Consider the following 15,840-nt stretch of genomic DNA (forward strand, 5'->3'; position numbering starts at 1 on the left):
GATCTCTAGAACTTCATTGAGTATAGGTCATCGGATCTACCAAGGTATTTGGCTGTCTCTAAGAGCTTAATGACTAAAGTTCATATTCACAGAGCCGCAGGTTACTATGGTCTATCAAGTGGTGAGTTCAATGACTTCCTTGAGAACTTCCTTCAGTAAGGGTAATCGAATCTACGAGAGCTACTGTATCTAAGTATCTAAGAGCTTTCTGAATGAGGTTCATACTCTTACAGCCCCAAGAATCTGTATTCTATCAAGTGGTGGGTTCTATGGTTTTAAAGGAGTATCCTAGAACTCCCTGGAGCTTGGGCCATGTGATTTACAAGCGTAATTAATAATCTATCTTTTGTTAATGCAATTTATGCTTGCATAGCCTCATGCAACCATGTGCTGTCAAGTGGGGAGTTATCTGTTTGGGGAACTCAAAGAAACCTCCTGAAATGCCCTGAAATGCATTGAAATGCTTTATATGCTTTGAAACAGCTCTTAAACTCCCATGTAATCTCCGTGCAATTCACCAGAGAGCTCCTGAAGTCCCCTAAAAGCCTTTGAAACGCCTTTGAAATCCACAGAAATCTTTGTGAAATCAACCTAAGAGCCACTGAAGCTCAGTAAGACCCCCCCCCTGAAACCTCATGAAGCGCCCCCAAACGCATCAAAACACATTGAAACGCGTTGGAACTTTTTTGTAACTCTCATGAGATCCTCTGAAAACCGCTCCGAAATATCTTAAAATGCCCAGAAACGTATTGAAACGCTATGAAATGTCTCTGAAAGTCTCCAGAAACCTTCGAGAAACTCACTCGAGAGCGTCAAAAGTCTCGCTAAACGCCCGAGAAAAGCTCTGAATCGCATCGAAACGTCTTGAACCGTTACCCCATTACCCCATTCTACTTTTTTACCCCATTTCCAGTTCCATTTATAGATATAAACGTAATTACATGACGTGTTAACCCTTCTGTTACCAACCCCAAGGGATTCCTTCAGATGGATTTCCTGTTGGCCGGCCAAAAGGAGTTCCTGGAGCAATATCACGGAAAAATTTTGTAGGAATTACTAAGTAGATGAGCCTTTAGAAAAACCTTTAAAAGAATCACCAAAGGCATTTCTGGAAGTTTCGCTAGTGGAATCCCAACACAAGCTCAGGTCAGAAGAGTTCCAGGAGATATCCCACGAGCAACTTTCGTAAAAATCCAAGACTTAAATTTCTGGAGGAAACTCCGAATGAACTTTTGGAAGAATCCTCTCAAGCTTGCCTTGAATCACCCAGCAAGAGTTTTGGAAGAAATCTCAGAAGAAATTCTTACGACAATCCCTAAAAGAATCCCGGAAAAAGAAATACAGGAATTTCTAGAGAAAGCTCATCAGGATTGCCTAGAGGAAAAATTCTTGAAAATATACCTCGAATACCAAGAAAAGTCCCGGTAAAAAAATCCAGCAAGAATGCCAGGATAAATTCCTGAAGGATTCACTACAACCTCTTGGAGGTACAATAGTTATAATATCTAGAGAAAAATTTCTGGACGAACCGCATGGGGAGATGTTTGAGGAATCCTTGAAGTAAGGCCACGAGTAGACCTGTGCGCCGACTATATTTTACTCGGCGGTGGCGTGAGGGCCATTTTTGGCCGGCGGCGGCGGCGTCATCGGTGTCACGCCGGTGGCAGATTTCGGCGGCGTGAATCGGCGTTACCAAAATTTGACCATATTAGGCAAAGCAAAGAACATGACCATTATTGATGACATTAACTATTACGTTAGAATGAATACACTCAGCTAAATAACCTTTAGATTTCCATAAGACCATGTTTAGCAACATGGTATTCTCAAGCGTCGGTAGCCGTGTGGATAAAACACGGGCTCGGTGATCCCGACGTTCATGGATCAAATCCAGTCTGCATCATTTTAAGATTTTTTTGTTCTTTTCATAAGTCTGTCTTATGAAATTTGTCATAGCAAGCACGATCAATTTTCATAAGGTATTCTTATGTCATCCATAAGAATTAGTTATAGCAAATTTTCATAAGGTATTTCGATGAATTTCGCTAGTTTTTTTCGCTGAGTGTACCTTTTTTTATTTCTGTACGGGTCCATCACTACCGTTAGACCTACTTAGACACTTTTATTTACTTATTCGTTTATTTGGAAGGCTCGGGCGCCACATGGACATAATAGAGCCGAAATGATTTATACATTTTTGTTTTGACGTTGTTTACATTTTTCAAATTGTCAACAGCCATAATACTAAAAGTTTGAGGAGCCGAAGTACTCGCGGCTGTTTCGAGGTTAGGGATAACAAATATTTATAATTGGAAAGGAATATTGATACATTACCGGTATCCTAAATGTTATGCATATTGCATTACTCCAATGCAAATGAAGGGCAATAACATATTGATTGCTACAGTTTTTGGTTGTCTCAGAACCTTCAGAAGCAATCAAACTTGATAATAAGGTCACACTATTTACACTAAGGAATCTCCTAATGATTTCAAGGAGGAATCTCAGATGGAATCCTAGGAGGAGCTTAAATGATACTTCTGAAGCAATCCATGAAGAAAATTCTGAACTAATCTCTGCAGAAACTGCTGTTTGAAACCCTGTAGAAACTTCTGCCGGAATTTCTGGCGGTTCAAGCATCTCTTTTAGAGATTCCTGCAGAAAATTCCGAACAAATCCCTGATTGAAGTATTCGAGGAACTTCAGAAGAAAATCCAGGAAGATTCCCCGAAATAATTCAAGCAGGAATCCTAAGGGAATTACATACAGCAGGAATTTCTAAAGGAATTCCAATAGTAATCTTCTACGGAATCCCAGCGGGAATTTCAAAAGAAATTCGAGAGGAATCCCCAACGGATTTCTAGGAGGAAATTCCTGAGAGAATACTAAGCCGAATTTCCGAATAAATTCCATGGGGAAACCTCAAAGGAATTCCAGGAGGAAGCCCATAAGAATTCCAGCAGGAAACTCCGAAGGAATTTTAGGAAGAATCCCCGAAGGAATTCTAAGAGGAATTCCCGGAGGAAGGATCCCCGAAAAAAATCTAGGAGGAATCTCCGAATAAATTCAAAGAGGAATCACCAAAGGACTCCCAAGAGGGAATTCCTAAGGAATTTTAAGAAGAATCCTCGAAGGAAGAACCCCTCAAGGGAAACCCCTGAAGGAATTTTAAGAGGAATATCCGAAATTACTATAGAAGGAATCTCCAAAGAAATTCCAAGAGAAATCCCCGATAGAATTTCAGGAGAACTTCTTGAAGGAATTCTAGGAAGAATCACCGGAGGAATTCCAGGAGGAAACCTTGCAATGAATTTTAGGAGGAACCCTCGAAGGAAGTCTAGAAAGAATCCCCGAAGAAATTACAGGAGAAATCCTTGCAGGAATCCGAGAGAGCACCTCCGCAGGAATTCCGGGAGGAATCTTCGGAGGAATTACAAGCGAATTCTTCAAAGTGGACCTCTGGAGGAATTCTAAGAAGAATCCCCATAGGAAATCCAGGAGGAATCTCCAAAGAAATTCAAGAAGGAAGAATCGTCGAATACTAGGAAAAATTTCCGAAAGAGTTCTAGGAGAAATCACCAAAGAAATTAAAGAAGGAAATACCGACAGAATTCCAGAAGGAATCCTGGAGTAATTCCATGAGGAATTTTTGAACGAATTTCAGGAAGAATCTCCGAAGGAAATCAAAGAGGAATCACCAAAGGAATTCCAGAAGGAAATTCCGGTGGAATTCAGGGAGGAATCCACGATGGAATATCAAGAGGAACCACCGAAAAATCCCAGAAGGATTTGATGGAGGAAGTCCAGGAGGAAGCCCCAAAGAAATTCCAGATTTTTTTTAAATTCGAGAAGAAATCCTCAAAGTATTTCTAGGAGGAATCATCGAAATGTATCCAGGTGGAATTGGGTTCTTTAGGAGTATCCGGACTATTTCATAATCGGATTCTCCGCCCAAAAATTAGTCGAAATCCAAAATTTCATAATTTTTGGAGTCCGGGAACTATTTTTAAAATGCATTTAAAGTATGTATGGGATTTTTTTTGTTCGGGTCAAACTGTCACTTTATCGATTGAACTGTCATTCTATTCACGAAAATAAAACTGTTTTGTAAATTTAACAATCAAAATAAAGATATTGAATCCAATAAAATGACGTTATGCTCATAAAAATGAGCTCTTTCGATTAGGCTACAGAAAATATCAATAATTTATTCACTAAACAACCCAATTCTCGTAGGAACCCTCATAGGAATTCCATGAGAAACCCCTGATATAATTCTAGGAGGAGTACCCGCAGGAATTCGAAGGGGAGAACCCGAAAGAATTCCAGGAAGAATCCCCGAAGAAATTCTAAGAGAAATTCTCGTAGAAATTTCAGGTGGAATCCCCGACGGAATATTAGGAGGAATCCCCGAAGAAATTTCAGAAGGAATCCTCGAAGAAAGTTCCGGAGGAATTCCCGAAAGAATTCCAGGAGCAATCCGCGAAGGAGCTCTAGGAGGAATCCCCGAAGGGTTTTAATGAGGAATCTTCGAATGAAATCCAGGAGGTATCCCTGAAGGAGTTTCAGGAGGAGTCCCCGAGGGAAGCCCAGGAGAAATCCCTGAAGGAAGTCCAGGAGAAATCCCCGAAGAAATTACAGGAGAAATCCCTGCAGAAATCCCAGGAGGAGCGCCTGCAGAAAATCTGGGAGGAATTTCCGAAGCATTTCCAAGCGGAATACTCGAAGTATTTTCAGGAGGAATCCCCATAGGAAGTCCAGGAGGAATCCCCGAAGGAATTCTAGGAGAAATCAATGAAGCAATTCCAGAAGAAAACCCCAAAGGAATTTCAGAAAGGCTCCTGAAGGAATTCCATGAGGAATACCTGAACCAATCCAGAAGGAATCTCCGAAGGAATTCTAAGAGAAACCATCAAAGAAATTCCAGGAGGAAACCCTGGAGAAATTTCAGGATGGATCCATGAAGGATATCCAGGAGGAATACCCGAAGGAATTCCAGGAGACATTCCAGAATGAATTCTAGGAATCCCTGAATAAAATGCAGGAAAAATCCCTGGAGGAACTCCATAAGGAATCCAGGTGCAATCTCCGAAGGAATTCTAAGAGGAATCACTAAAGAAATTTGACGGAATATTAGAAGGAATCCCCGAAAGAGTTGCTGGCGGAATCCACGAAGGATGTCTAGGAGAGAACCCCGAAAGAAAATCTAGCAAGAATCTCCGGAGGAATTCCAAGAGGAATCCCCGAAAGAATTCCAGGAAAAAGGCCAGGTGGAATCTTTAAAGGAAGTCCAGGGGAACCAATGAAGGAAGTCTAGGAGGAATCCTCAAAAAAATGCAGGAGAAATCCTTGCAGGGATTCCAGGAAAATGCTCGAAAGTATTCCGGTAGGAATATCCAAAGGATTTCCAGGCGGAGCCCTCGAAGGATTTCCAGCGGATCTTTCCGAGTAGGGGAAAGGATTTACAGGAGGTATTCTCTAAAGAATTCCTCTAAAGATTTCCAGAAGGAAATCCTTGAGGAATTCTTGTGGAAACTCCATGAAAGATCCCTCAAGAATATCCTGGAGATATGCCTAGTTATGATCCTAAGGGAATTAATGAAGAAACTCCTACAAGATTCCCTACAGCAATTCCTGTAGGAATTTCTGATTGAGCTTCTGGAGATATCTTTGATGTAACTGCTGGAGGCATCCGTGAGTCTTTCTGGAAAAATCTCAATCTCAACCTACAATCTGAAGGAACCCCAGGAGCGATCCCTGGAAGAATTCCTAAAGGAACTTCTCGTGAAATCCCCTAAGGAATCCTGAAGGAATCTTGGAAGGAACTCTTATATAGGTATCCTTGGATCTTCGTATAAGATTCTCTGAAGGAACTTCTGTAGGAATCCCTGAAGAAATTCAGGAGGGATTTCTGAAGAAACATCTGTAAGAATCCCTGAAACTCCTGGAGAAATCTCTGATGGAATGGGGGACTAATTTCTAAAGACCTCCTGCAGGAACTAATGAAGAAACTTCTCACGGGAATCTTGATGGATCTCCAGGTGGCATTTATGAATCCTTCTAAAATAATCTTTAAATGGACTTCTGGAAGGATACATGAAAGAACTCCCGTTGAAACAGCTTAGGGAACTTCTGAAGTAATTCCTAATAAACACCTGGGGGCATCCCTGAATCCTCCTGGAGCTATTAGGGTGATCCCTGAGAGATCACCGAAGGAACTTGTAGAGCAATCCTTAAATGAACTCCTGAAAAAATCTCTGAATAAAAAATCTCTAGGCATCCCGAAGTATTTCCAAGAGGAATCTCCGAAGAAATTTCAGGAGGAATTCTCGAACAAATTCCAGGAATTTTTGAAGGATCTCCTGGAGGTATCTCTGAGGAAACTCCCGGACTAGTTCCCAAAGAAACTCCTGTAGGAACTCCTGAAGGAACTTCTGAAGGAATCCATGAAGGAACTCTCAGACTAATCGCTGAAGGACCTCCTATGAGAATCCCTGAAGGATCTTCTTCTGGATGAATCTCTGATGTATCTCTAGGAGGCATCTTTGAATTCTCTAAATAAATTTCTGAAGTTACTTCTGTCGAGATCTTCCTGAGATCTTCTAAAAAAATCATCTTGGAGGCATCCCTGTAGAATTTTCTGGAGGAATCCTAGGAGGATCTCCTGGAGGCATCACTGAATCCTTCTGGAAGAAAAAACTTCTGGAGAGATGTGAATGTGTGTTCTGAGAGTTGAGAAATCAGTTATTGTAATCAAACTTTTATGATAGTGAGATTTTTTTTTATCTCAACTTTATGTAAACTTAATTTTGTTTGTGCGCTGATCACCGGCGTGAAAAATGAAAATCGGTGGCGTGATAAACAGCGGCGTATGGCGCGCCGCCGATACATCGGTCGGCGTCGGCGTGAGACAAAAAGTGTCGGCGGCGTGGCGCGGCGGCGCACAGGTCTAGCCACGAGGAGTTTCTGCAGAATTTCCTTGAGGAATTTGTGGAGGATTCTTTGGATGACATCTCAGGAGGATTTCCTGGATAAGACCTTGGAGAAATCTCTGGAAGAACAAGCGAAGGAATTTCCGCAGAATTCCAGAAATATTGGCTGGAAGCTTCCCAGCAAAAAAGCCAGGAGAAGGCTCTAGAAAAATCCCTAGCAGAATTTTGGATGTTTCACAGTTAGAGTTTCTGGAGCAGACCTAGCAAGAATAGCTGGAAAAAGCAGGAATAATTGCTTGAGGAATTCTTACTGGAATTTCTGGAGGATGGTCATGAGAAGCTTCTGGAGGAATTACATGAGAAATTACTGGAGGAATCCCTGGATAAACCCTCAGATGGAATTCGAAGAGGATTCACTGGAAGAGCTTCTGGAATAATGTCCGATATATTGCCATGAATAATGCCAGCAAAAATTCATGAAGCAGTTCAGCGAGAAATCCCTAGAAGAACTCTCCGATCTATTAAAGTAAGAATCCCTCGAGGAGTCTTGGGAGAAAATGCTGGTAGAACCACAGTTGCAATTTCTTGGCGGATCTCAGCTTGAATTTCTGGAGGAATCACCGGAGGAACTTCTGGTATAATCCAAGGAAGATTGGCTTGTATAGTTACACAGCGTAACAAAAAATTACTTTTGGTCTGTCTTAAGAGCAAACTTATGTGTTTCTGACAGATTTTGGGCCGCTGAATCCGAATCCGGACTCAAATTTGCTCCAGCACGTCACAATTTTGAGCTATACCTCAATTTATAGGGCAAAATATGCGATTTTGGGCTTTTTTGACTGCAAGCCATTAAACATGGAAATATTTTTGTTAACCAAACAAAGGATAAATTGGTCAATTAACATCTAAATTAACGACGCATGCAAAATATTTCGTTTCAAATTTGATAGATTTAAGGGATTTATGTTAGGTACGATATTTCCCATATAAATCACCCTCCAAAAGTTGCATGCAAGTTTACATACTAACATAAAATGCTTCAATCTATCAAATGTGATTTGGTAAAACGAACTATTTTGCATGAGTCGTTAATTTAGATGTTAATTAACCTATTTACTTCTTGAATGCTTCAAAAAAATATTTCCATGCTTAATGGCTTGCAGTCAAAAAAAGCCCAAAATCGCATTTTTTGCCCTATAAATTGAGGTACAGCTCAAAATTGTGACGTGCTCGAGCAAATCTGAGTCCGAATTCGGATTCAGCGGCCCAAAATCTGTCAGAGACACATAAGTTTGCTCTTGACACAAAAAAATGTTGCGCTGTGTTATTGAAGGAATTTCTGGAGGAATTCTTACATGAAAAATCCAAACTACCTAATTTGTGGGTCGATTTTACCCTAAATTGTGTAAATCGAATAAACTAGTTACCCAAAATTAGGTTGTTTCTCGTCTCTCCCTCACCGATGTTATCGAAAACAAATTGAGATGTGTGTATCCAACGGCGATACTTGAGCCCAATAAACTAATTTTGGGTAAATGCAACTTTACTCAAACTTGACTAAAATAAGGGGGATTTAAGGTCGAATAGGAGGTATATTTTATAGCTGGAGGTAAAGGCAATTCACCTTGCATGAGTTAAATCGATTTACTCAAATTTTGACTTATTGGGCCAAACTACATTATAGCATTGCGTCAAATGAACTCAAGTTTAGGTAGTTTGGGTATTACGTGTACTATGGTAAGGCTTTCGTCTTTTGCAGTCGAAAGACCACAGCTAAAACGTATTTTTTAAAATTCTGATCCGACGATAGATTCTCAGTGAAGACTGTAAAGCACTCTGGAAGCATATCAGTCTGATTTCAAAGCTAACAGTGCCTTTGCATTCGCGTCTTTGCATTGTACTATTCCATCTGACGAAAACACCATAAAACTTCGAGATTCCAGGGAAGACACTTTTCTATTTGCAGTAAAAATCTGAAACTACCTCTGCTTCTAACGAGTTGGGTCAGCAATTTCAGCCACAACCGCACTGACTGTAGCCAGCTTCTTCAAAACACCATTAGCTTGCATTCTTCCTCATCTGAAAATCTAAACAGAGAATCTAATAGCTTTCTAACGACTTCAACCGTTCTGGCATTCTATGACGACGACGACGACCGTTGCTGCTCTATAGCTCTTCATCATTCTTCGTCGTCCTCTTGAGGTTTCGCGTATTTTTTTTCCTTCTCTGGACGTCATCCAGGACAGAGAAGCAACGGTTGATGTCAATTTAATTTCCCATTTCATCCCGCAGTCGTGTAGCAATGGCAACTGGCTCAACAGCCATACAGAAAATTGATGTATGCTGAATGGGACCGCCGAATGAACACAATACAAGATTGGGGTAAAAAAGTCCACCACTACTTAGAAAAAGAAACGAACAAATTAAACGATATAGTGAATTAAGATTAGAACTAAACTAGAATAAACGATAGAAGTACAGCGGATAAATATTGCAAATCATGAAGTGAAAAGGGAACATCGTGTACTTAGTATTAAACCTCAATCCTACAACAATCATTGTTTACTTTCGAATTCTATCTTTTTTATTTTCAAACTAAAATTAAACAATGCTAGGTGCCCTACCGCATTCACTCTTACATGTTGCCAGGAAACGCCGAATTGAATTTTCCGGTCCTTGTTCCTTTTTTCCCCAGTGTTTTTCAACGATTGTTGTTTTTCGCCCTGGCTGCCAGCAGCAGCCAGGTGTTGGATGGTGATATAAGCCCACAAAAAAATGAATGAATGATCCCGAAAGCACCGCCTGACGACGAATAAAAATTGCACGAGTGGAAAATCCTATTTGGTGAAAGTTGGTACAGGCAACTGCCATCCGCTCTCGTTCCATCTCCACCCGCCACAATGGGCGGTGGTGGTGGTGGCGACAGACTCTATTATTTTCCAATGGATGAAATGGCTTTTGAACATAAATTTTCATTGCTTTGGCACTCTATAGCACTACTGAGATGCTGCTATAGCAGCAGGAGCAACACCAGCACTAGCACTATGCGCTCAAGGAGTGGAAAGTGGATGCTCGATTTGGTATGTCACCGTCGATTTCGTTGGAGTGGCGGCGATGGTGGCACGAAGTAGTGTGATCAAAACGAAATGAAATTCAAATATGATTAACGGGTTTAGTGCAATTTTTATGGACCTTCGATGACTTACAGGAGATTTTCGGTTTTGGGTTTATTAGTCTTGTTTCGCGGCTTTTAAGAATCAAGAATGTCTGCCATTTATTTGAATTTCTATTTTTAAAGATTTTGTATCATAATTATGAATTATGCATTAGACTGGACATTAGATTAGGCATTGGTAATATTTTTCGGAATTGCACTAACTTAAATGATTGAATAAAATCGAAAATTAAGGTAACAGAGGGCACGGTAAAGGCTGGGTATGCTGCAGCTGCGCAATTCAGATCCCATTGTGATCCACTAGCCTCTGCCCAGCAACTCCTATCCTTACCTCCTCGTTGTACCGGCCGGAAACTATGAGCAACTTTATGGAAGATCGGGTAACTAACCCCGGTAGGAACTTTGGTCGTAGGCTGACAGGGAAGGGGGGGGGGGTTGCTTCGGCAAACCTGAGCGTCTGTTCTCCAGGAGGAGCGGCTCACAACAGCGTCTGATCCCCATGTTAGGGGCGGCTGATGTACGTCACGTCCGAGTGCCAGGGAAGGACTCTAAGCTCAACTGTGCTCTATGGTCCTCCGGAAAGGAGGGGGTTGGTGTCAGGCCCTACGAGCCAGCCGTAAAAAAAACCATTGTAACGGAAAATCAGCAACAGAATAATACGAACCGAGACCAACGGCAACAACTAAAGCGAACAAAATGGACTTGCGATTGGAAACTCGATACGTGGAACTGCCGATCTCTCAACTTCATTGGGAGCACCCGCATACTCGCCGATCTACTGAAGGACCGCAGGTTCAGCATCGTAGCGTTGCAGGAGGTGTGTTCAGGGATGCCAGATGATTTTTAAAAAAAATCTGTATCAATTTTTCCAAAAATCTGTATCCCATACAAAATTTAGGAGAAAAATCTGTATCCCATACAAAAATAAAATTACCCCCCTTGCTCAAAAATCTGTATTTCATATAAAACGAAATCTGTACGGCTGCTCAAAATTCTGTATAATACAGATAAATCTGTATATATGGCATCCCTGGGTGTGTTGTACAGGTCCATGGTGCGAACGTTTAGAGGTAATCATACCATCTACCAGAGCTGCGGCAACACACGCGAGCTGGGAACAGCTCTCATCGTGATGGGTGATATGCAGAGGCGCGTGATCGGTTGGTGACCGATCGACGAAAGAATGTGCAGGTTGAGGATCAAGGGCCGATTCTTCAACTTCAGCATAATAAACGTGCACAGCCCACACTCCGGAACTGATGATGACAAGGACGCATTTTACGCGCAGCTCGAACACGAGTACGAAGACGAACGAAAACGGCCTACGGTTCATTGATTTCGCCGCCTCCAAAGATATGGCCATACGTAGCACCTTTTTCCAACATAGCTACACTTATCGTTAAACCTGGAAATCACCACAGCAGACGAAATCTCAAATCGACCACGTTCTGATTGTCGGACGGCACTTCTTCGACATTATCGACGTCAGGACCGTGGCGCCAACATCGACTCCGACCACTATCTGGTGATGGTCAAGCTGCGCCCAAAACTCTCCGTTATCAACAATGTACGGTAACGTCGACCACCACGGTACAACTTAGAGCGACTAAAACAACCGGATGTCGCCTCAGCATACGCGCAGAATCTCGAGGCCACGTTGCCAGACGAGGGCGAGCTCGATGAGGCCCCTCTAGAGAACTGCTGGAGTACAGTGAAAGCAGCCATCAACGACGCAGCCGAGAGCACCATCAGGTACGTGGAATGGAATCGACGGAACGAATGGTTCGACAAAGAGTGCAGAATGGTTTTGGAGGAGAAGAGCGAGGGCGGTAATGCTGCAGCAAGGGACCCGACAGAACGTGGAACGTTACAAACAGAAGTGGAAACAGCAGACTCGCTTCTTTCGGGAGAAAATGCGCCTCCTGGATAAAGCGGAGTGTGAAGAAATGGAACTGCTGTGCCGTTCCCAAGAAACGCGGAAGCTCTATCAGAAGCTCAACGCATCCCGCAACGGCTTCATGCCGCGAGCCGAAATATGCAGGGATAAAGACGGAGGCCCTTTTGACGGACGGATGTGAGGTGATAGAAAGGTGGAAGCAGTACTTCGACCAGCACCTGAACGGCGTAAAGAACGTAGGCGCGGGAGCCCACGGCAACTGAGGAAACGATGATGCCAGTGCATCGGAGGACGGAAATGAACCAACTCTCACGCTGAGGGAAGTTAAGGATACCATTCATCAGCTCAAAACCAACAAAGCGGCTGGTAAGGATGGTATCGCAGCTGAACTCATCAAGATAGGCCCAGAAAAGTTGGCCACCTGGCTGCATCGGCTGATAGTCAGGATCTGGGAAACCGAACAGCTACCGGAGGAATGGAAGGAAAGGGTAATCTGCCCCATTCACAAGAAAGGCAACCATTTGGAATGTGAGATCACTATTTTGAATACTGCCTACAAAGTGCTATCCCAGATCATCTTCCATCGTCTGTCACCTAAAACGAATGAGTTCGTGGGAAATTATCAAGCCGGCAGTATCGACCGCAGTATTGGCAGTATCGAGAGCTATGGAGAATCATGGACGAAAACGACTTTCCTGGGAAGCTGACCAGACTGATTAAAGTAACGATGGACGGTGTGCAAAACTGCGTAAGGGTTTCGGGTGAACTATCCAGTTCATGCGAATCTCGCCGGGGACTGCGACAAGGTGATTACGAGCCGGGCTCAAAAGCCGGGGAACGATTTTCACAAAATCCGGCCAATTTATGTGCTTTGCGGACGACATGGACATTATTGCCAGAGCATTTGGAACGGTGGCAAAGCTGTACACCCGCTTGGCGCAGCTACACTTGAAGATGGATGGAGAAACATCCGATCCGCCTTGGCTACAGAACTAGGCTTCGCGACTCTGAATTACAGAAACGACTGGTATGATGGCGAATGTGAACAGTTGAAAAACAAGAAGAATACAACATGGGCGCGAATGTTGCATCACCGTACGAGTGCAAATGAGGCTTGTTATAGACAGGCGCGGAACAGGCAGAACTCAGTCGTCCGGAGGAAGAAGCGCCAGCAGGAAGAACAAGATCGCGAAGCGATGGAGAGCTGTACCGCGCTACGAACACGCGGAAGTTCAACGAGAAGCTGAACCGCTCGCCAAGAGGCTTTGTGCCTAAAGCCCATGGATCGAGTCAATCACGGGAATCTTTTCAAGAGCGAACGTGAGGAGGTCGAGAGGTGGCGACAGTACTAGGATGGGCACGGGCACCTCAACGGCGACTTTGCAAGCACCGAAGGTGGCGTGGTAACAGATCCAGGGGTACGTGCGAAAGAAAAAGATTTCTGGTTCCTATCCTCCAAGAGATTGATGAGGAGATTGGCTGGCTGGAACTGCTGGAGCAGATCAACTACCAAGCGAGCTTCCAAAATACGATGAAGAAGCACTGATAAGAACACTACGCCGGGTCATTACCAAGATGTGGGAGGAGAACGTATTACCGGAGGAATGGATGGAAGGTATATCGTGTGTCCCATTTACAAAAAGGGCGACAGGTTGGATTACAGCGGGCTCAATCACGCGATCACACTACTGAGCGCTGCCTACAAGATACTCTCCAGTATGTTCTTTGTTTAGCCCGGGTTTCGAGAAGATCGCACCCTGATTCGTCGCATTACACCTTCCAGGCCAATGTCTAACAGTAGACAAGAAGTCCATCACCTTGTCTCAGTGCCCGGTAAAGTTCGAATGAACTGGATAGTTCACCCGAATTGCTGTTTTCTACACCGTCCATCATTGCTTCTATCAGTGTGGTAAGCTTCCCGGAATTTTCTGCACGGTGATGATCTGGTCCGTTGTCGAGCGGCCGTCGACAAAGCCGGCTTGATAACTATCCACAAACTCATTCAATTTGGTGAGAGACGATGCAAGACGATCTGGGATAGCACTTCTTAGGCAACATTCAGAATAATGATAGCTCGGAAGTTCTCACACTTCAACATGTAATTTTTTCTTGTAGATGGGATAAATGACCCTTTTCTTCCATTTTTGCGGTAGCTGTTCGGTCTCTCAGATCCGTACTATTAGTTGGCGCAGGCAGTTGGCTTACTTTTTCGGGCCTTATTTGTTAAGTTCAGCTCCGATACCATCCTTACCAGCTGCAATATTGTTCTTCGGGTTGCTTGATAGCATCCTGAGCTTCTCTCAGCGTGAGAGGTGGTATGTTATTGCTCCCTGATGTAGCCATTTTTCCCACTGCCTTGACCCTTTTTGTCTGTGCTCTCCACACCAGATGAACATCGAAGTCCTGCTTCCACCTTTTGATCATCCCACATTCACCCATTAAGAGGCTCCCATCCTTATCGCTACGGATTTCGGCGTGCGACACGAAGCTGTCGCAGGATATGTTGAGCTTCTTATATAACTTCCGTGTTTCTTGAGAACGGCACAACCGTCAGTTCAATTTCCTCGCACTCCGCTTCTTTCAGGTGGCGCTTTTTTGCCGAGAGAGACGGGTCTGCTGTTCCCGCTGTTATTTAAATCGTTCCACGTTCTACCGGGTTCTATGCTGCAGCATTACCGCATGACCTGGATACTTTTGTTTTCCACAAGGACATATATGAGCGAATCCAAAGATGTCCGTCACAATGGCTGCCACAAAGCAGCACTAGAAGCCTTGCTCACTCGTGGTAAACATTGAGTAGTATTTTCGTTTTCATGCATGTGGTGGATGACAAGATCGGTGTTCTCGAAAACGCGAGTCAAAAATGCACCTGGACGCGCTCCCATTTCACCATGATCGCTCTGCACTTCTCGTCGACCTCGTTCCAACAACCCGACGGTGCTCTCGACTGCGTCGTTGGTGGCTGTACCGTGGCGGTCGCCAGTACCGTACATTGTTGATGCCGGTAAGTTTTGGGCGCAGTTCGACCATTACCAGGTAGTGGTCAGAGTCGATGCTAGCGCCACGATAGGAAGCTTCGGAGTTACTTGGTATTGAAACCCTCATGATAACTCCTGCAATCTTCATGAACTCGCTGAAACTCCTCCAAACCTTCTGCAACCCGCCCGAAACTTCTGGAAACCCCTTTGCAATCTCATTGAAACCCCTGTAAAACGAGTTTTTCTATAGGCTTTAGGCGGGTTGCAGATTGCAGAAGTTATTATGATGGTTTCTTGGGGCTTCATGGGGATGTTTGTAGCCTCATGTGAGATATCAGGGGCTTGTGGGAGGTTTCGGATGATTTCAGACTTTAGGAAGATTGGTGGTTTCTGGGTGGCTTCAAGAGGGCTTCTGAGAGGTTTCTGGAGCTATTATGGGGTTGCAAGAGTGGTTTTACGGGGTCTGGTATTCAGCAGTTATCTTGAGAGGTTTATTGCTAGCATTCTAGGTATTCTAGGGAGCAAGGGCAAGCCGGAGGGTTTAAAATGTTCCAGAGGAGTTTCATAAGGTTTATAAGGAAATTTTGGGGGGCTTTCCATACGCTTTAGGCGGGTTGCAGATTTCAGGAGTTGTCATGGGGGCTTCATGGGGGTCAGGCGGATGTTGGTTGCCTCAAGTGGCATTGCTGGACATTTTGAAAGGGCTACATGGGGCGGTGGTTTGAGATGTCCCAGAGAAATTCAGGGGATTATAGGATACTTGAAGAAGGGTTTAGAGGGGTTTTCAGGGAGCTTCTGAGGGATTCAGGAAGATTTCAGAAGTGCTTCAGAAAGTTTCGTAGGTTTCTATGTTCTAAA

At 43.6% G+C, this 15,840-nt stretch overlaps 1 protein-coding gene across 1 annotated transcript in view; it reads right to left on the reverse strand.

Annotated features, from left to right (window-relative positions):
- The window catches only part of LOC109410364 (BAI1-associated protein 3), a 400,368-nt gene that overhangs the window by 200,787 nt on the left and 183,741 nt on the right, over positions 1–15,840 (reverse strand). The gene's annotated exons all lie outside the window — the stretch shown is intronic.

This window comes from Aedes albopictus, chromosome 2 (genome assembly GCF_035046485.1).
Source record: "Aedes albopictus strain Foshan chromosome 2, AalbF5, whole genome shotgun sequence".
NCBI classification, from domain to species: Eukaryota; Metazoa; Arthropoda; class Insecta; order Diptera; family Culicidae; genus Aedes; species Aedes albopictus.